This window comes from Oratosquilla oratoria, chromosome 14 (assembly GCF_046742065.1).
Source record: "Oratosquilla oratoria isolate Oo_2021 chromosome 14, ASM4674206v1, whole genome shotgun sequence".
NCBI lineage: Eukaryota > Metazoa > Arthropoda > Malacostraca > Stomatopoda > Squillidae > Oratosquilla > Oratosquilla oratoria.
In genome coordinates this window covers 33,235,804-33,257,318 of record NC_134790.1, presented here as the reverse complement: position 1 = coordinate 33,257,318, position 21,515 = coordinate 33,235,804, and the positions used below count along the sequence as shown (strand labels likewise).

The following is a 21,515-nucleotide window of genomic DNA, read 5'->3' as shown; positions in this document are numbered from 1 at the left end:
AATTGTGTGGGTTTGAGTGAGTACTCGGAGAGAACCGGAGGGAGAATGGAGAAGGCCAAATTAAGGAATGAATTCAAATTGCTAAAAGTATTGCAAACTCCCATATGACCTACGTTCATGAAGCCATTGCACTGTATTCAGATTAAGAAGATAGAGAATCTCTTTTCTAGTCATTTATAGCCCTCAAGACTCTAACATTACAAAAGTTACATATAGTACTTATCTCTACACAGTATCTGTAACCTTGGCCTGATGGTCTAGGGGTATGATTCTCGCTTTGGGTGCGAGAGGTCCCGGGTTCAAATCCCGGTCAGCCCCAGTGTTTTCTGGGAAAATTCTGTAAGCACCAGGAGACTCTTTAATTTGTTCATAATAATAAACCAGTGATAAAATAAGAACACTTGATACTTATTCGAAATGAAGAAACAACTTATCCATATCCGTACTTTGGGTCATAAAAATTTACAGTGAACGTCCTCACTCAATAAGAGTGACACAGGACACGAGGAATTTTAAGTAACTGAGAAGATAATCATTTTCATATCAGATAAAACTAATTTCTTCATTGTTATATACTTTATCTAAAAACCTCCGCAAACCTGTACACAGCGCGCGCGTGCATCAGCGCAACACTAGTGTAGTGTAGTGGAAATGTTATTCATCCCTATCTATGTCTATCTGTATACCAAAGGCTTCTTCTCCCTTATAAGGGAGGTAACTCAGTCAAAGGGATGCACCCACTCCCATCCACCACCCTTGTTTCTCTCTCATCTTAGCTCCTTGTGGATGAATGGTCATCCGTCTCCTGCCCACTGCCCGGCACATCCAGTACAGGGCCGCTTTACTTATGCATCAAACCCGATCCCTCATGTGGAAAATTGAGAAGTCGGGTAGAAACTCTTCGAGCTACGTCAAAATATCATCCATACACAATCATCCTCCGATCACCCCTATCCTTTGTCTTCTCTCTTCCTTGCTCAACAGGCAATCCCCTCTTACTCAAAGTTCTTTTCATCCCACCATCCATCTCATCCTCAGTCGTCCCCTCAAGTTCACTCCATCTACCTCCGATTTCCACACCTCTTTTGCTATCTTTTTTTCTTCGCTCATTCTTTCCAGGTGTCCAAACCATCCAAATACTCTTTCATATGTCCTATCTACCAGCATCCTTTCCAACCACGCTCTCCTCCTCACCTCCTCATTTCTCACTCTATCCAACCATGTAGCCCTTAATCTCAAACATATCTAAATTTGTTTCTGTCTCTTTTAAGTTCCAAACATCCGTTTCAAACGTTTCAGTCCAAATTCCTTTTCCAAAGGTCAACTAGTACTATCACTCTTTTTTCCCACTGGTAGGTTCTGCAAGTCTCCTCTTCCTAGCACTTTTCTACAAGTCTCAAAAGAGTTATATAATTTACCTAATACTATAAATAGCTTATAACTTGGCCTGTTGGTCTAGGGGTATGATTCTCGCTTAGGGTGCGAGAGGTCCCGGGTTCAAATCCCGGACAGGCCCAGACATTTTCTAAAAGAAATTCCTCTAATAACAACTACATTCATTCGTGGTGCTCAAAAGAGCCAAGTGATAAAACGAACACTTCATGCCCCTCCAAAATTAATAAACAGCTGACCCATATGTGCACTTGGGATTATAAAATTCGTCAGTGAACATCGTCACCTAGTAAGAGTGAAAGTCGCGACTGTAACGGAGCAAGCGGAAGTGCATGTAAAGGACGTATGTTTTATGTTTGAGCCCACACAACTATGCTTGCATGCTTGTACACATACACAGCTTGCATACAAGCATGCACATAAGCACACAATAGTTGGTAGTTGCATGCAATCGACATCAATTTTTCTCTACGTGTTTCGTGATTACTAAACACCCCTACACAAAAAGAGCTAATATAACGGCGCAGATGACTGGAACAGATGAGGAGCATATGCTAGGATCGCAGCTGCGATTGAAGCCGTCATCTTTGCACTATTATGCGCTTTAGAGACTGTTGAGGTAGGTTACAGTCATTGCTGGCAATCGGAGATAAGTGCGGGATTTTGAATTCACAACTAAGCGAGTGCGAGACCAGCACGCTTCTCAATACACCAAGCAGTGCAAGAGATACAAAACTCACAAGCTATTGACAAACAGTTTATACGAAATTGATCGTTCAGTACCATGATCAAGATATTGATTCGAGTATGGACGACACATCTCACGATTGGAGAGATTCGCCTCACTCAGTGCTCAACAGGGTGGAGTCTGAAGATATCCATCTTACAGACGCTTCTTTTATTTTAATCACTTTTCCTTATAAACACAGAACATTGGAACTTCTTCCTTTGCATCAACTAGAAATGCAAGACATAGAATATGTATTTTCAAAGGATTTAACAAGCCTTTATAGAGGCATATTACGGGGTTTGGTATGACGAATTAGTTATAGGACCAAGATACAATGAGATGGCGTTAACATGTGAAGAAAGCACAAAGTTACGGTTACAAAAGTGAATAAAAATACAAGTTTCTTGCATTCAATTTTATTCACAATTTCAGCTTATGTTGTAAATATGCAATCTAGTCTCGACGGTTCTTTATCAGTTCTATATCTGGTATTTTCTTTTTCCCATTGTATCATTGTATGTTCTATAGTCATGTCAAGTAATACATTTCCCCATAGATCCTCTCCGCCTTTCATTGTCATCTCTTCCCAACAGATTTCTTTGCAGTTAAAATATCCCATAAGTACCAGGTTACCATCATCCTTCAGCATCTCGTTTAATGAATGCCTTGTATCTTCTAACATTTTTGAATGTTCACCCTCTTTCCAAGATCCCATTTTGGGGGCACATAAATCACCACAAACTTTCTACTTTTCATGCCGCTGTTTTCAAGTTTTATCATGGCCATTTCCACACCGTTTTTATCCTCTGTAGCCTTCGTCACATTTAAGTTTTCCTTCGCCAAAAACATGATTATTCCGCCCTCTTTTTCGTTCCTGTTTTTAATCAAATTATTATATAATCCTCAATTCCCATTATGTCTGTTTTTTTCATCTGACAGGTAATCATTTAGTTTCTTTAATCTTGAGTATAATCCGTCAATGTTGGTATAGGCCATTTTAATTTCTTCTACTTCCCGTTTTCTTTTCTTTTCGTTTCGTTTACCTAGGGGTACCATTTCCTCAGCCTCATTTCTAAGACGCTCTAATATATATCCTTGTTTTCTGTCTCCGTTCTTTTTTTTTTTTTTTTTTTTTTTTAAGCTTCATCTCTTAGTGTCTCCTATTTCCTCATCATTCGTTTCTCCTTTTATCAATATATTTTTGTAATTTCACTCATTGCTAACTTACCTGATTTTGCCAATATGTCTTCTGCTATCCTTTGTGATCTTAGCGATATGGCGAGTGAATGTGTTACTGTGTTCAGCGCCGAAGAGGTACAATCTCTACTTAGTAGAATTGAAGCCTTAAAGAGGAGAATCGAGTTCTCCGCTCGAAGGCCCATAATACGGAAGACAAAATTAGCGATGAGCATGGATGGAATACGGTGAAAAATAAGATGCGGAAAAGTGGAAAAAAGTCCTCACCAGCCCCACTGAAATGCAAAAACTCGTTTCAAGTGCTGGCGAATCTGCAGGAAGAAGAAACTAATGAAATCCAAGAGAAGAAGGAAAGGGCAGACGCTGGATCCCTGCCAACAGGTAAGATTTTGGTAGTAGGAGACAGTCAAGTGAGGTATTTAGACAGGGTTTTCTGCGACAAAGATAGGAAACATAGGACGCAGGTGTGTTTCCCCGGCGCGGGCATAGGAGATGTTAGAGATAGGATTGAAGAGTGTTTAGTAGGGGAAGGTAAGGACCCAGTAGTTTGCTTAAGTGCCGGAGGAAATGATATAGGTAAGTTAGGGAGTGAGGAATTATTTGCGCGGTACCGGGATGCGCTAGACAAGATCAGAAATAGGGGAGGTGTTCCTGTAGTATGTGGAATCCTTCCGAGGCGTAGAGTTGGAGGCATGTGGCATTCCAGGGCTATTGCAATGAATTGCAGGCTGGCAAAACATTGTAAGGCCAATGGATGGGCATTTGTCGACAACTGGGACCGCTTTTATGGTAAGAATCACTTATACACAAGAGACGGGGTGAACTTGTCACCCAGAGGATTTCGGCTCCTTGCTGAATCCCTTGAGCGAGAAATAGACATCATACAGGTTTTTTCGGGTAGATTACGTGGGAGTAGGGGGGAAGTATCGGAATATAGTTTAGGCAATAGAAAAAACTTAGGGACTGTGAAAAGGATCACCAAAGCAGGTGGAGGGAAGATAAATTTAAAGTTTACTGTACAAATAGCAGAAGCATAATTAACAAAATTAATTTGCTGCGAGGTAAAGCATGTATAGAGAATTTCGATATTATAGCTATTACTGAATCCTGGATCAACATGGCTGATAAACATTTCCTTCCGGAAATCGAAATAGAAGGTTATAAGTTTTTACATAAGGATAGGGTCGGCAGGAATGGGGGAGGTGTAGCACTTTTCGTTAAAAATACATTAAACTGTATTATCAACAATTCGATTAAAGAAGAGGACTGTACGGAATCTATTTGGGTAGAGATTATAGGTAAGAATAAGAAGGTTATTATTGGCGTCTTGTATAGACCTCAGAATGAGCAGAGTGATCCCCTGATTCATGAAATTCACAGAGTGTCGTAGTACAAAAACGTTGTAATCATGGGAGATTTTAACTATACAAACATTGACTGGGAAAATTTAATAGGAGGTCATGAAGCGAAGAAATTTATAGATGTGGTACAGGATAATTTCCTAAAACAAGTGATTACCGATCCTACGAGGGGACAAAATACCCTGGACTTAATTCTAACAAATAATGAGCACCAAATTAGCAGCGTAATAGTGGGAGATAGTCTAGGCTTTAGCGATCATCAAGAAATAAGATTTAATGTTATTTGGGAAAAATAAAAAGTACGAATAACGTTCAAGTACCAGACTTCAGGAAAGCAAACTTTGACAATATAAAAACCTATTTGAAATTGAATACGAAAAGCCAGGCGGACGTTTCAGACATTCTCGATTCTCGTTGCGGGGCTGGTAGTCAGGTCTGGGTCACGGAGGGTAATATGCATACCTTGGGTCAGATCATTTGGGGGCGAGGGCTAAACAGTCAGGTCAGCGATTTCGAAGAAATGTATAACAATCTAACTGATCTAAATATTAATGCACAAAACACATTTATCCCCCTAAAGTCAATACAGAAAATAGTAATACTCCCAAATGGATGACGGACAGATTGAAACATGAGATCGGAATGAAAAGAGGACTTTACGTAGAAATAAAAAACGGGGAATCACACCTTAGATCAAGATATAACGAAATGGCAATGGTAGTTAAAAGGAATACATGTACAGCGAAACTTAATTATAAAATCAAGGTTACCAGTCAAGCAGAATCCAACCCAAACGGTTTCTTTCACCTCTATAGAACAAAAAATAAAGAAAGAATAGACCCAATTAAAAACAATGAAAAAGTCATAATAGAATCGTAGGAAAAAATGAGTGAGGAGTTTAACAATTATTTTCTATCGATGTTTACTAATGATATGTTAGATAAAATATCTGACTGCGATCAGATTTTCAGAGGGGATGAAGAAAGTAGTCTATCTCATATCAGCATTAGTAAAAAAGAAGTAGTCAAGTAGATTGAAAGACTTAAAGCTACAAAATCTCCGGGTCCAGACGAAATGTTTCCAAGAATGATTAAGGAGTGTAAATTTGAAATCTACGACCAGTTAACTGATATATTCAATAAATCGGTAGACACTGGTTCTGTTCCAACTGCTTGGAGGTAGGCAAACGTTGTTCCTGTTTTTAAGAAGGGAGATAGATCGTCTATATGCAACTACAGGCCAATCAGTTTGACATCGGTTATAGGAAAAATGCTTGAATCAATAATAGTAAATAGACTCAGAAAACACATTGAAAGACATAATTCAATTCGTGATACACAGCATGGTTTCTCCAAGGGTAAGTCATGTGTGACTAATCTTCTATCCTTTTACACTAAAGTATATAAGGCGTCAGAAAACAATGAAAATTACGATGTTATTTATCTTGACTTTAGCAAAGCGTTCGACAAGAAATCACACCAGAGACTACTAAATAAAACCAAAGCCCATGGCATAGGAGGAAAAGTGTTAGAATATATTAGAGCTTGGATTAGTAACAGAAAACAGCGGGTCACCATAAATGGAGTAAAATCCAGTTGGGGGAATGTTACTAGTGGGGTTCCCCAGTGCTCGGTTTTTGGGTCCCTTGTTGTTCATTATGTATATAAACGACTTAGACGATGGGTTAAATAGTGATGTTAGTAAGTTTGCGGACGACACTAAAATAGGACGCCTAATTAGGTCAGGAGACGACGCAGAGATTCTGCAGGATGATCTTAATAAATTGTTAACATGGTCGGTGAAATGGCAAATGACCTTCAATATCTCTAAATGTAGCATGTTAAATGTAGGGCTACACAACCCCGGAAATAGATACAACTTAGATAACAGATTTTTAGAAAAATCTGAGTGCGAAAAGGACTTGGGAGTTCTGGTGAGTCCGGACCTTAAAACCAGGATGCAGTGCATTAGCGCAAGAAATAAAGCTAACAGTGCATTAGGCTTCATTGCTAGGACGGTAACGAATAGAAGTGCAGAGGTAATTGTTAAACTCTAGCGATAATTAGACCCATCCTTGACTATGCGGTATAGTTTTGGTCTCCGTCCTACAGAATGTACATAAATTCACTAGAATCAGTACAGAGAAGAATGACCAAAATGATACAAGGACTCGGAAGTTTGCCTTACGAGGAGAGGCTTAGGCACCTAAACTTACACTCTCTGGAAAGACGCAGAGTGCGGGGTGATCTAATAGAAGTGTTCAAGTGGATCAAAGGCTATAACAAGGGTGATGCAAACAAGGTCATCATAATAAAACAACAGGGCAGGACTCGCAGTAATGGGTATAAACTGGACAAATTTATATTTAAGAAGGAAATAGGCAAGAATTGGTTTACTAATAGGGTGGTCGATGAATGGAATAAACTTAGTAATCATGTAGTAAGAGCTGAAACTATCAGTTGTTTTAAAAACTATTAGACAACTTTATGGATGGGGATGACAGGTGGTGATGGATACGGAGCTGCCTAATGTAGGCCTTATTTTCTCTTGCAGTCTCCTTTATTCTTATTTTCTTATGTTCTTATGTTTCATCTTTAAAGGTCGATTTCTTTCTTTAGAATATTGTCCTATTCTATATACTTCCTATATTTTTTTTCTACTTTACGGTCATCGTCTTGTACATCTTTTAAAATTGTTTTTGCCATTTTTTTTTCTTTTTCTCTCAAGTACTTAACCAAACCATGTTTTTTCTTTAGTCCATATACTACACTACACTTTTTTCTATCCACTATATATATATGACCCAATTTGCTTTTCCTCTGATTACTTGAATAATTGTATCCTTTGCATTTCCTGCATCTGTTGTTGTACTATTTCTTTAAGAGTTATCTCTTCGTTTTATCTGTTTTCATTCTATTTCTTAGTCTTCTGCAAATTTTCCTCGTCTAAGTTTTCTTCAATTCTTTCAGACATTTCCTGTATTTTGTGATTTATCTCTTCTTTTTTTCACTATTGGAAGTATCATTGTTTTTCATCTTTTCATTTTCACGTTTAACCTTGGGGTCTCAAAGCCTCTATTTACATTTAGTTTCGGTATAGCGCCTCCAGAGCGCTCTGCGTTTATGTCAACATTCGAATCAAAATTGTCACCGTTTTTCCCTGATCCGCCTAGACTCCCTTGAATTTTCTCACTATAGACACTTTTAACACTGCACAGAGATCATTTTGAGCAACCACAAGTGCTCCCCCTTTCACTCAATACAACCCAGGCCTCTTGTTTTCCTTGCACTGTTGAGAATTTTCGTCTTATTCGGCATCCCACGAAACTCAAGCTGACAGCGAGCCGGCACTCCATTTCTAGTGGGCAAAAAGTTGTACATGTACATTACCCATAGATCGGGGTATGTATGAGCTCTTCAACGCTCATTCGGGAGGGTAATAGTTGTCGATCACGAGTATAACTCGTGATTCAAGGCAGCGGTGAATTACATACAGAGAGAGAAGAGAAAGATATATAATGCTATAGTATTTAGGCTTTTCCTACAAATCATGGTCAGATATGAATTTCTAGTTTACTCTGCCTATTTCACATACACAAATACTATATATATATATATATATATATATATATATATATATATATATATATATATGTCTGTATATATATATATATATATATATATATATATAATGTTTATATTATATATATATATATATATATACGAGGAATTCGCTAGTGGACAGCGACATTAATCAGATAATTTCATTACCATCGCGCAAGGATTCGAACCTGCGCTGTACATGACTACATGACGACAAGCATCAGTGGTCGAGCGGTGTAAGGCGGCAGTCATGGGGGCCTCTTGTCGTCATGTACAGCACAGGTTCGAATCCTTGCGCGGTGGTCATAAAATAATCTGATATATATATATATATATATATATATATATATATATATATATATATATATATATATATATACATATATATGTGTATGTGTGTGTGTGTGTGTGTGTGTGTGTGTGTGTGTGTGTGTGTGTGTGTGTGTGTGTGTGTGTGTGTGTGTGTGTGTGTGTGTGAGTGTGTGTGTGTGTGCGTGTGTGTGTGTGTGTGTGTGTGTGTGTGTGTATGTGTGTGTGTGTGTGTGTGTGTGTGTGTGTGTGTGTGTGTGTGTGTGTGTGTGTGTGTGTGTGTGCGCAGGAAAAACACTGGGCGCCTGTGCTCTTGAAAATGCAAGGTTGACCACCATGAAAAATGATTAAAGCAGACCGCTTTCGTGTATTCACATCTTCAGTGGAAATAATACATGTATTATTTGCACTGAAGATGTGAATACACGAAAGCGCTCTGCTTTTATAGATTTCCTCCGTGGTCAACCTTGCATATACATACATATACATACATACATATATATATATATATATATATACATATATATATATATATATATATATATATATATGATATATCAAGTTTGGAGTTATCATCTCATTCAGGAAAGAAACCCTCGGGATCTAAAGTCATCCAAATAAGCGAAGCTTAATTTATTTTAATAATATTAAAATATAAGCTAGAAATAAATTAGATAAAAGAATTTATGTGGTGACTGTTGAGGTACATTGTATCCTCCAGTGTAATGAATTTGTTATAGGAACAGCGGATCTTGGTGTATAAGAGTATGTGAGGCAAATGTGTGCTGTTATAAGAGCGCAGGAAAGGAAGACATGGAGGACCAATTGTGTGAATTTGAGTGAGTAGTCGGAGAGAACCGGAGGGAGAATGGAGAAGGCCAAATTAAGGACAGAATTCAAATAGCTAAAAGTATTGCAAATCCCATATGACCTACATTCATGAAGCATTTGCACTGTATTCAGATTAAGAAGATAGAGAATCTCTTTTCTAGTCATTTATAGCCCTCAGGACTCTAACATTACAAAAGTTACATTTTGTACCTATCTCTACACCGTACTTATAACCTTGGCCTGATGGTCTAGGGGTATGATTCTCGCTTTGGGTGCGAGAGGTCCCGGGTTCAAATCCCGGTCAGGCCCAGTGTTTTCTAGGAAAATACTGCAATCACCAGGAGACTCATCCATACACAATCATCCTCCCATCGCCCCTATCCTTTGTCTTCTCTCTTCCTTGCTCAACAGGCAATCCCCTCTTACTCAAAGTTCTTTTCATCCCACCATCCATCTCATCCTCAGTCGTCCCCTCAAGTTCACTCCATCTACCTCCGCATTCCACACCTCTTTTACTATTATTTCTTCGCTCGTTCTTTCCACGTGTCCAAACCATCCAAATACTCTTTCATATGTCCTATCTACCAGCATCCTTTCCAACCAGCTCTCCTCCTCACCTCATTTCTCACTCTATCCAACCTTGTAGCCCTTAATCTCAAACATATCTAAATTTGTTTCTGTCTCTTTAAAGTTCCAAACATCCGCAGCATATATAGTCGTACGCACAATGACCCCTTCATGCAATCTCTGCATCTATTCCTAGATGCCTATTATTCATCTGTACATAGGATTGTAGGGCCAGGAAGATGGGGCAGGGCACAGATCTACGCGATTGAGAAAAACAGATCATATGGAATTAAGTGTTCTGTACCATGTTCATGATGCTCCAACTACACTTGAGCTGCTGGTTTTAGAATTTTTGTTCACTCGACCGAATATGGAGTATCCCGTATTTGGAATGATTCGCCTCAGTCAGTACTGAACAAGGTCGACTACAAATCTTTTTATCTTATCAATATATCTTTTTCAGCTGATTGTCTCCAGCTTCGTTCATTTCGCCAAGACAATATATATCTGGTTCCTTTGTTTTCCTATTCTAATAGTCACTTTGTTCCAAAATTCAAGATATTTGCCTCCCATCCTTGAAAAACGATGCAATAATAGATTCTAAAACGTTTTAAACGTTTCAGTCCAAATTCCCTTTCCAAAGGTCAACTAGTACTATCACTCTTTTTTTTTTTTTTTTTTTCACTGGTAGGTTCTGCAAGTCTCCTCCTCCTAGCACTTTTCTACAAGTCTCAAAAGAGTTATATAGTCTACCTAAAAGTATAAATTTCTTATAACTTGGCCTGATGGTCTAGGGGTATGATTCTCGCTTAGGGTGCGAGAGGTCCCGGGTTCAAATCCCGGTCAGGCCCAGTGTTTTCTAAAAGAAATTCCTCTAATAACAACTACATTCATTCATGGTGCTCAAAAGAGCCAAGTGATAAAAAGAACACTTCATGCCCCTCCATAATGAATAAACAACTGACCCATATGCGCACTTGGGATTATAAAATTCGTCAGTGAACATCGTCACCTAGTAAGAGTGAAAGTCGCGACTGTAACGGAGCAAGCGGAAGTGCAAGTAAAGGATGTATGTTTTATGTTTGAGCCCACACAACTATGCTTGCATGCTTGTACACATACACTTTGCATACAAGCATGCACATAAGCACACAATAGTTGGTAGTTGCATGCAATCGACATCAATTTTTTTCTCTACGCGTGGCGTGATTACTAAACACCCCTACACAAAAAGAGCTAATATAACGGCGCAGATGACTGGAACAGATAAGGAGCATATCCCAGGCTCGCAGCTGCGATTGAAGCCGTCATCTTTGCAGTATTATGCGCTTTAGAGCCTGTTGGGGTAGGTTACAGTCATTGCTGGCAATCGGAGATAAGTGCGGGATTTGAATTCACAACTAAGCGAATGCGAGATCGGCACACTTCTCAATACACCATACAGTGCAAGCGATACAAAACTCACAAGCTATTGACAAACAACTTATACGAAATTGATTGTTATTGTTCAGTACCATAATCAAGATGTTGACTCGAGTATGGACTACACATCTCACGATTAGAGACTCACCTCACTCAGTGCTCAACAGCATGGAGTCTACAGACATCCATCTTACAGACGCTTCTTTTATTTTAATCACTTTTCCTTATAAACACAGAACATTGGAACTTCTTCCTTTGCATCAACTAGAAATGCAAGACATATAATATGTATTTTCAAAGAACTAAACAAGCCTTCGTAGAGGCATATTACGGGGTTTGGTATGACGAATTAGTTATAGGACCAAGATACAATGAGATGGCGTTAACATGTGAAGAAAGCACAAATTTACGGTTACAAAAGTGAATAAAAACACAAGTGTCTTGTATTCAATTTTATTCACAATTTCAGCTTATGTTGTAAATATAAAATCTAGTCTCGACGGTTCTTCATTACTTCTATATCTGGTATTTTCTTTTACCCATTGTTTCATTGTATGTTCTATAGTCATGTCAAATAATACATTTCCCCATAGATCTCCGCCTTTCACTGTCATCTCTTCCCAACAGATTTCTTTGCAGTTAAAATTTCCCATAAGCACTAGGTTACCTCCATCCTTCAGCATCTCGTTTTATGGATGCCTTGTATCTTCTAACATTTTTGCATACTCGCCCTCTTTCCAAACGCCCGCTTTTGGGGGCACATAAATCACCACAAACTTTCTACTTCTCATGTCTCTGTCTTCAACTTTTATCATGATCATTTCCACACTGTTTTTACCCTCTGTAACCTTCGTCACATTGAAGTTTTTCTTGGCCAAAAACATAATTCCTCCGCCCTGTTTCTTATTTCTGTTTTTAATCCAGTAATTATATATTTGGTGATAGTGAACCCCTTAATTTCGTCTCCACAATTCCCATTATGTCTGGTTTTTCTTCTGACAGGTAATCATTTAGTTTATTCAATCCTGAGATTAATCCGTCGATATTAGTATAGACCATTTTAATTTTCTTCTACTTCCCGTTTTCTTTTCTTTTCGTTTCGCTTACCTTGGTGCACCATTTTCTCAGCCTCATGTCTGAGACTCTCCAATAAATCTCCTTGTTTTCGGTCTCCGTTTTTTTTTTTTTTTTTTTTTAAGCTTCATCTCTTAGTGTCTTCTCTTTCCTCATCATTCGTTTCTCTTTTTATTAATATATTGTTGTAATGGTCATTCATTGCTAACTTATCTGATTTTTCTTGGCCAAAAACATGATTCCTCCGCCCTGTTCCTTATTTCTGTTTTTAATCCAGTAATTATATATTTGGTGATAGTGAACCCCTTGATTTCGTCTCCACAATTCCCATTAAGTCTGGTTTTTCTTCTGAAAGGTAATCATTTAGTTTATTCAATCCTTAGATTAATCCGTCGATATTAGTATAGACCATTTTAATCTACCTCTACTTCCCGTCTTCTTTTCTTTTCGTTTCGCTTACCTTGGTGCACCATTTTCTCAGCCTCATGTGTAACACTCTCCAATAGATTTCCTTGTTTTCAGCCACCGTTTTTTTTTTTTTTCTAGCTTCATCTCTTAGTGTCTTCTATTTTCTCATCATTCGTTTCCCTTTTTATCCATGTATGGTTGTAATGTTTACTCTTTGCTAACTTTCCCGATTTTACCAGCATGTCTTCTGCTACCATTTGTGATCATAGTTTTATCTTTAGGGGTCGATTTTTTCCTTAGAATATTGTCCCATTCTATATACGTCCTCTATTTCTTTTTCTACTTCATGGTCATCGTCTTGTACTTCTTTTAGAATTAATCGTTCTTCCTTTTCTCTCAAGTACCTAACAAAACCATGTTTTTCCTTTAGTCCATGTACTACAATACACATTTTCTATCCACTGTATCTCTTACCCAATTTGCTTTTTCTTTGATTACATAAATATTTATGTCCTTTGTATTTTCCTGCACCTGTTGTTGTATAATTTCTTTAAAAGCTATTTATTCGTTTTTTTGTTTTCATTCCATATCTTGATAAGCTGTAAGTTTTCCTCATCTAAGTTTTCTTCAATGCCTTCAGACATTTTTTTTTTTTATCCTCACTACTAGTAGTATCATTTTTTTTTTTTTTTTTTTCATCTTTTCATTTTCACGTTTAACCTTGGGGGTCTCAAAGCCTCTGTTTACATTTAGTTTCGGTATAGCGTCTCCAGAGAGTTCTGAGTTTATGTCAACATTCGAATCAAACTCGTCACCGTTTTCCCCTGATCCGCCTTGATTTCCTTGCCTTTTGTCACTATAGACACTTTCAACACAGCACAGAGATCATTTTGGGCAACCACAAGTGCTCCCCCTCCCACTCAATACAACCCAGGCCTCTATTGAGAATTTTCGTCTTATTCGGCAGCCTACGGAACTCGAGTTGACACCGAGCCGGCACTCCATTTCTAGTGGGCAAAAAGTTGTACATGTACATTACCCATACATCGGGCTATGTATGAGCTCTTGAACTCTCATTTGGGATGGTAATAGTTGTCGATCACGCGTATAACTCGTGATTCAAGACAGCGATGAACTACATACAGAGAAAGAAGTGAAAGATATGCAATGGTATAGTATTTAGGCTATTCCTACAAATCATGGTCGAATATGAATTTCTAGTTTACTCTTCCTATTTCACACAGACAAATACAATGTTTATATGATATATCAAGTTTGGAGTTGCTCATCTCATTCAGGAAAGAAACCCTCGGGATCTAAAGACATACAAATAAGCTAAGCTTAATTCTTTTATAACATTAAGATATAAGTTAGAAATAAAATAGATAAAAGAATTTATGCGGTGACTGTTCAGGTACATTGTATCCTCCAGTGTAATGAATTTGTTATAGGAAACAGCGTATCTTGCTGTATAAGAGTATGTGAGGCAAATGCGTGCTGTGATAAGAACGCAGGAAAGGAACACAGGGAAGACCAATTGTGTGGGATTGAGTGAGCACTCGGAGAGAACCGGAGGGAGAATGGAGAAGGCCAAATTAAGGAATGAATTCAAATTGCTAAAAGTATTGCAAACTCCCATATGACCTACGTTCATGAAGCCATTGCACTGTATTCAGATTAAGAAGATAGAGAATCTCTTTTCTAGTCATTTATAGCCCTCAGGACTCTAACATTACAAAAGTTACATTTTGTACCTATCTCTACACCGTACTTATAACCTTGGCCTGATGGTCTAGGGGTATGATTCTCGCTTTGGGTGCGAGAGGTCCCGGGTTCAAATCCCGGTCAGGCCCAATGTTTTCTGGGAAAATCCTGCAAGCACCAGGAGACTCATCCATACACAATCATCCTCCCATCGCCCCTATCCTTTGTCTTCTCTCTTCCTTGCTCAACAGGCAATCCCCTCTTACTCAAAGTTCTTTTCATCCCACCATCCATCTCATCCTCAGTCGTCCCCTCAAGTTCACTCCATCTACCTCCGATTTCCACACCTCTTTTGCTATCTTTTTTTCTTCGCTCATTCTTTCCAGGTGTCCAAACCATCCAAATACTCTTTCATATGTCCTATCTACCAGCATCCTTTCCAACCACGCTCTCCTCCTCACCTCCTCATTTCTCACTCTATCCAACCTTGTAGCCCTTAATCTCAAACATATCTAAATTTGTTTCTGACTCTTTTAAGTTCCAAACATCCGCAGCATATATAGTCGTAGGCACAATGACCCCTTCATGCAATCTCTGCATCCATTCCTAGATGCCTATTATTCATCTGTACATAAGAATGTAGGTTCAGGAAGATGGGGCAGGACACAGATCTACGCGATTGAGAAAACAGATCATATGGAATTAAGTGTTCTGTACCATGTTCATGATGCTCCAACTACACTTGAGCTGTTGGTTTTAGAATTTTTGTTTACTCGACCGAATATGGAGTATCCCGCATTTGGAATGATTCGCCTCAGTCAGTACTGAACAAGGTCGACTACAAATCTTTTTATCTTATCAATATATCTTTTTCAGCTGATTGTCTCCAGCTTCGTTCACTTCGCCAAGACAATATATATCTGGTTCCTTTGTTTTCCTATTCTAATAGTCACTTTGTTCCAAAATTCAACATATTTGCCTCCCATCCTTGAAAAACGATGCAATAATAGATTCTAAAACGTTTTAAACGTTTCAGTCCAAATTCCCTTTCCAAAGGTCAACTAGTACTATCACTCTTTTTTCCACTGGTAGGTTCTGCAAGTCTCCTCTTCCTAGCACTTTTCTACAAGTCTCAAAAGAGTTATATAATCTACCTAAAAGTATAAATTTCTTATAACTTGGCCTGATGGTCTAGGGGTATGATTCTCGCTTAGGGTGCGAGAGGTCCCGGGTTCAAATCCCGGTCAGGCCCAGTGTTTTCTAAAAGAAATTCCTCTAATAACAACTACATTCATTCATGGTGCTCAAAAGAGCCAAGTGATAAAAAGAACACTTCATGCCCCTCCATAATGAATAAACAACTGACCCATATGCGCACTTGGGATTATAAAATTCGTCAGTGAACATCGTCACCTAGTAAGAGTGAAAGTCGCGACTGTAACGGAGCATGCAAAAGTGCAAGTAAAGGATGTATGTTTTATGTTTGAGCCCACACAACTATGCTTGCATGCTTGTACACATACACTTTGCATACAAGCATGCACATAAGCACACAATAGTTGGTAGTTGCATGCAATCGACATCAATTTTTTCTCTACGCGTGGAGTGATTACTAAACACCCCCACACAAAAAGAGCTAATATAACGGCGCAGATGACTGGAACAGATAAGGAGCATATGCCAGACTCGCAGCTGCGATTGAAGCCGTCATCTTTGCACTATTATGCGCTTTAGGGACTGTTGGGGTAGGTTACAGTCATTGCTTGCAATCGGAGAGAAGTGCGGGATTTGAATCCACAACTAAGTGAGTATGAGACCAGCACGCTTCTCAATACACCATACAGCGCACGCGATACAAAACTCACAAGCTATTGACAAACAGCTTATACGAAATTGATTGTTATTGTTCAGTACCATGATCAAGATGTTGACTCGTGTACGGACTACGCATCTCACGGTTGGAGAGACTCGCCTCACTCAGTGCTCAACAGGGTGGAGTCTGAAGATATCCATCTTACAGATGCTTCTTTTATTTTAATAAACTTTCCTTATAAACACACATTGGAACTTCTTCCTTTGCATCAACTAGAAATACAAGACATAGAATATGTACTTTCAAAGAATTAAACAAGCCTTCGTAGAGGCATATTACGGGGTTTGGTATGACGAATTAGTTATAGGATCAAAATACAATGAGATGGCGTTAACATGTGAAGAAAGCACAAAGTTACGGTTACAAAAGTGAATAAAAATACAAGTTTCTTGCATTCAATTCTATTCACAATTTCAGCTTATGTTGTAAATATCAAATCTAGTCTCGATGGTTCTTCATTACTTCTATATCTGGTATTTTCTTTTACCCATTGTGTCATTGTATGTTCTATAGTCATGTCAAATAATACATTTCCCCATAGATCTCCGCCTTTCACTGTCATCTCTTCCCAACAGATTTCTTTGCAGTTAAAATTTCCCATAAGCACTAGGTTACCTCCATCCTTCTGCTTCTCGTTTAATGAATGTCTTGTATCTTCTAACATTTTTGCATGCTCACCCTCTTTCCAAGCGCCCGTTTTTGGGACACATAAATCACCACAAACTTTCTACTTTTCATGTCGCTGTCTTCAACTTTTATTATGATCATTTCCACACTGTTTTTACCCTCTGTAACCTTCGTCACATCTAAGATTTTATTGGCCAAAAACATGATTCCTTCGCCCTGTTTCTCATTTCTGTTTTTAATCCAATAATTATATAGCCCATGTACTCATATAACGCTATATGGTGGCAGTGGATCCCTTAATTTCGTCTCCACAATTTCCATTATATATGGTTTCTCTTCTGACATGTAATCATTTATTTTATTCAATCCTGAGATTAATCCGTCCCTATTAGTATAGACCATTTTAATTTCTTCTACTCCCCAGTTTCTTTTCTTTTCGTTTCGCTTACCTTGGTGTAAAATTTTCTCAGCCTCATGTGTAACACTCTCCAATAGATTTCCTTGTTTGCAGTCTCAGTTTTTTTTTTTTTTTTCAAGCTTCATCTTAGTGTCTTCTATCTACTTCCTCATCATTCGTTTCTCTGTTTATCAATACAATATTGTAATGTTCAGTCTTTGCTAACTTACCTGATTTTGCCAGTACGTCTTCTGCTACCATTTGTGATCTTAGTTTTATCTTTAGAGGTCGATTTTTTCCTTTAGAATATTGCCCCATTCTATATATTTCTATTTCTTTTCTACTTTTTGGTCATTGTATTGTACTTTAGAATTCTTTTTGTCATTTTCTTTTCTAATTTTCCTTTCAAGATCTTAACCAAACCATGTTTTTCCTTTAGTCCATATACTACAATATACTTTTTTTTTCTATCCATTGTATCTCTGACCCAATTTGCTTTTTCTTTGATTACTTGAATAATTGCATTTTCCTGCATCTGTTGTTGTACTTTTTCTTTAAGAATTATCTCTTCGTTTTCTCTGTTTTCATTCCATTTATTTATCTTCTGCAAACTTTCCTCACCTAAGTTTTTTACAATTCTATCAGACATTGCCTGTATTTTGTGATTTGCCTCTTTTTTTAAATCTCACTATTAGTAGCATCATTGTTTTTCATCTTTTTATTTTCAAATTTAATCTTGGGGGTCTCAAAGCCTCCATTTACATTTAGTTTTATTATAGCACCTCCTGAGGGCTCTGTGTTTATGTCAACATTCAAATCAAAACTGTCACATTTTTCCCTAGATCCACCTGGATTCCCTTGCATTTTCTCACTATAAACACTTTCAACACTGCACAAAGATAATTTTGGGCAATAACAAGTGTTCGCCCTCCCACTCAATACAACCCAGGCCTCTTGCTTTCCTTGTACTGTTGAGATTTTTCGTCTTGTTCGGCATCCCACGGAACTCAAGCTAACAGCGAGCCGGCACTCCATTTCTAGTGGGCAAAAAGTTGTACATGTACATTACCCATACATCGGGCTATGTATGAGCTCTTGAACTCTCATTCGGGAGGGTAATAATTGTCGATTACGAGTATAACTCGTGATTCAAGACAACGGTGAATTACATACAGAGAGAGAAGAGAAAGATATATAATGCCATATTATTTAGGCTTTTCCTACGAATCATGGTCGGATATGAATTTCTAGTTTACTCTGCCGATTTCACATAGACAAATACAATATATATATATATATATATATATATATATATATATATATATATATATACATATACATATATGATATATCAAGTTTGGAGTTGCTCATCTCATTCAGGAAAGAAAACCCTTGGGATCTAAAATCATCCAAATAAGCGAAGCTTAATTTTTTAAATAACATTAAAATATAAGCTAGAAATAAAATAGATATAAGAATTTATGTGGTGACTGTTGAAGTACATTGTATCCTCCAGTGTAATGAATTTGTTATAGGATCAGCGTATCTTGGTGTATAAGAGTATGTGAGGCAAATGCGTGCTGTGATAAGAACGCAGGAAAGGAACATAGGGAAGACCAATTGTGTGGGTTTGAGTGAGTACTCGGAGAGAACCGGAGGGAGAATGGAGAAGGCTAAATTAAGAACAGAATTCAAATAGCTAAAAGTATTGCAAACTCCCATATGACCTACATTCATGAAGCCATTTCACTGTATACAGATTAAGAAGATAGAGATTCTCTTTTCTAGTCATTTATAGCCCTCAAGACTCTAACATTACAAAAGTTACATTTTGTACCTATCTCTACATTACAACTGTAACCTTGGCCTGATGGTCTAGGGGTATGATTCTCGCTTTGGGTGCGAGAGGTCCCGGGTTCAAATCCCGGTCAGGCCCATTGTTTTCTGGGAAAATCCTGCAAGCACCAGGAGACTTTAATTTGCTCATAATGAAGCAGTGATAAAATAAGAACACTTGATACTTATTCGAAATGAAGAAACAACTTATCCATATCCGTACTTTGGGTCATAAAAATTTACAGTGAACGTCCTCACTCAATAAGAGTGACACAGGACACGAGGAATTTTAAGTAACTGAGAAGATAATCATTTTCATATCAGATAAAACTAATTTCTTCATTGTTATATACTTTATCTAAAAACCTCCGCAAACCTGTACACAGCGCGCGCGTGCATCAGCGCAACACTAGTGTAGTGTAGTGGAAATGTTATTCATCCCTATCTATGTCTATCTGTATACCAAAGGCTTCTTCTCCCTTATAAGATAGGCAACCAAGTCAAAGACACGCACCCACTCCCATCCACCACCCTTGTTTCTCTCTTATCTTAGCTTCTTGTGGATGAAGGGTTATTCCTGTCTCCTGCCCACTGCCCGGCACATCCAGTACAGGGCCGCTTTACTTATGCATCAAACCCCCCCTCACCCGTTCCCTTATGTGGAAAATAGAGAAGTCGGGTAGAAACCCTTCGAGCTACATAAAAATAACGTCCATACACAACCATCCTCCGATCACCCCTATCCCTTGCCTTCTCTCTTCCTTGCTCAACAGGCAATCCCTTCTTACTCAAAGTTCCTTTCATCACACCATACATCTTATCCTCAGTCGTCCCCCCAAGCTCACTCCATCCACCTCTGCTTTCCACACCTCTTTTGCTATCTTGTTTTCTTCGCTCAGTCTTTCCATGTGTCCAAGCCATCGAAATACTCTTTCATAAGTCCTATCTACCAGCATCCTTTCCAAACACGCTCTCCTCCTCACCTCCTCATTTCTCACTCTATCCAATCTTGTAGCCTTTCATCTCAAACATATCTAAATTTGTTTCTGACTCTTTTAAGTTCCAAACATCCGCAGCATATAGTCGTAGGCACAATGGCCCCTTCATGCAATCTCTGCATCCATTCCTAGATGCCAATTATTTATATGTAAATAAGAATGTGCGGCCAGGAAGATCGGGCAGGACACAGATCTACGCGATTTAGAAAACAGATTATATGGAATTAAGTGTTCTGTACCATGTTCATGATGCTCCAACTACACTTGAGCTGCTGGTTTTAGAATTTTTGTTCACTCGACCGAATATGGAGTATCCCGTATTTGGAATGATTCGCCTCAGTCAGTACTGAACAAGGTCGACTACAAATCTTTTTATCTTATCAATATATCTTTTTCAGCTGATTGTCTCCAGCTTCGTTCACTTCGCGAGGGCAATATATATCTGGTTCTTTAGTTTTCCTATTCTAATAGTCACTTTATTCCAAAATTCAAGATATTTGCCTCCCATCCTTGAAAAACGATGCAATAATAGATTCTAAAACGTTTCAAACGTTTCAGTCCAAATGCCCTTTCCAAAGGTCAACTAGTACTATCACTCTTTTTTTCCACTGGTAGGTTCTGCAAGTCTCCTCTTCCTAGCACTTTTCTACAAGTCTCAAAAGAGTTATATAATCTACCTAAAAGTATAAATTTCTTATAACTTGGCCTGATGGTCTAGGGGTATGATTCTCGCTTAGGGTGCGAGAGGTCCCGGGTTCAAATCCCGGTCAGGCCCAGTGTTTTCTAAAAGAAATTCCTCTAATAACAACTACATTCATTCATGGTGCTCAAAAGAGCCAAGTGATAAAAAAGAACACTTCATGCCCCTCCAATATGAATAAACAGCTGACCCATATGTACACTTGCGATTATAAAGTTCGTCAGTGAACATCGTCACCTAGTAAGAGTGAAAGTCGCGACTGTAACGGAGCAAGCGGAAGTGCATGTAAAGGATGTATGTTTTATGTTTGAGCCTACACAACTATGCTTGCATGTTTGTACACATACAGTTTGCATACAAGCATGCACATAAGCACACAATAGTTGGTAGTTGCATGCAATCGACATCAATTTTTTCTCTACGCGTGGCGTGATTACTAAACACCCCTACACAAAAAGAGCTAATATAACGGCGCAGATGACTGGAA

The 21,515-nt window shown here is 38.3% G+C and overlaps 8 non-coding genes across 8 annotated transcripts; all 8 read left to right on the top strand.

Moving 5' to 3' along the window:
* The first annotated feature begins 246 nt into the window (after positions 1-246).
* TRNAP-UGG (transfer RNA proline (anticodon UGG)) lies at positions 247-318 on the top strand. Its single transcript has one exon. It is a non-coding gene; the product is annotated as a tRNA-Pro (tRNA).
* A 1,126-nt stretch (positions 319-1,444) lies between these two features.
* Positions 1,445-1,516, top strand: TRNAP-AGG (transfer RNA proline (anticodon AGG)). Its single transcript has one exon. It is a non-coding gene; the product is annotated as a tRNA-Pro (tRNA).
* Positions 1,517-9,659: 8,143 nt separating this feature from the next.
* On the top strand, positions 9,660-9,731 carry TRNAP-UGG (transfer RNA proline (anticodon UGG)). The gene has a single exon. It is a non-coding gene; the product is annotated as a tRNA-Pro (tRNA).
* A 1,037-nt stretch (positions 9,732-10,768) lies between these two features.
* On the top strand, positions 10,769-10,840 carry TRNAP-AGG (transfer RNA proline (anticodon AGG)). The gene has a single exon. It is a non-coding gene; the product is annotated as a tRNA-Pro (tRNA).
* Positions 10,841-14,674: 3,834 nt separating this feature from the next.
* TRNAP-UGG (transfer RNA proline (anticodon UGG)) lies at positions 14,675-14,746 on the top strand. The gene has a single exon. It is a non-coding gene; the product is annotated as a tRNA-Pro (tRNA).
* Positions 14,747-15,777: 1,031 nt separating this feature from the next.
* On the top strand, positions 15,778-15,849 carry TRNAP-AGG (transfer RNA proline (anticodon AGG)). The gene has a single exon. It is a non-coding gene; the product is annotated as a tRNA-Pro (tRNA).
* Positions 15,850-19,358: 3,509 nt separating this feature from the next.
* TRNAP-UGG (transfer RNA proline (anticodon UGG)) lies at positions 19,359-19,430 on the top strand. The gene has a single exon. It is a non-coding gene; the product is annotated as a tRNA-Pro (tRNA).
* A 1,601-nt stretch (positions 19,431-21,031) lies between these two features.
* TRNAP-AGG (transfer RNA proline (anticodon AGG)) lies at positions 21,032-21,103 on the top strand. Its single transcript has one exon. It is a non-coding gene; the product is annotated as a tRNA-Pro (tRNA).
* Positions 21,104-21,515: the final 412 nt, after the last annotated feature.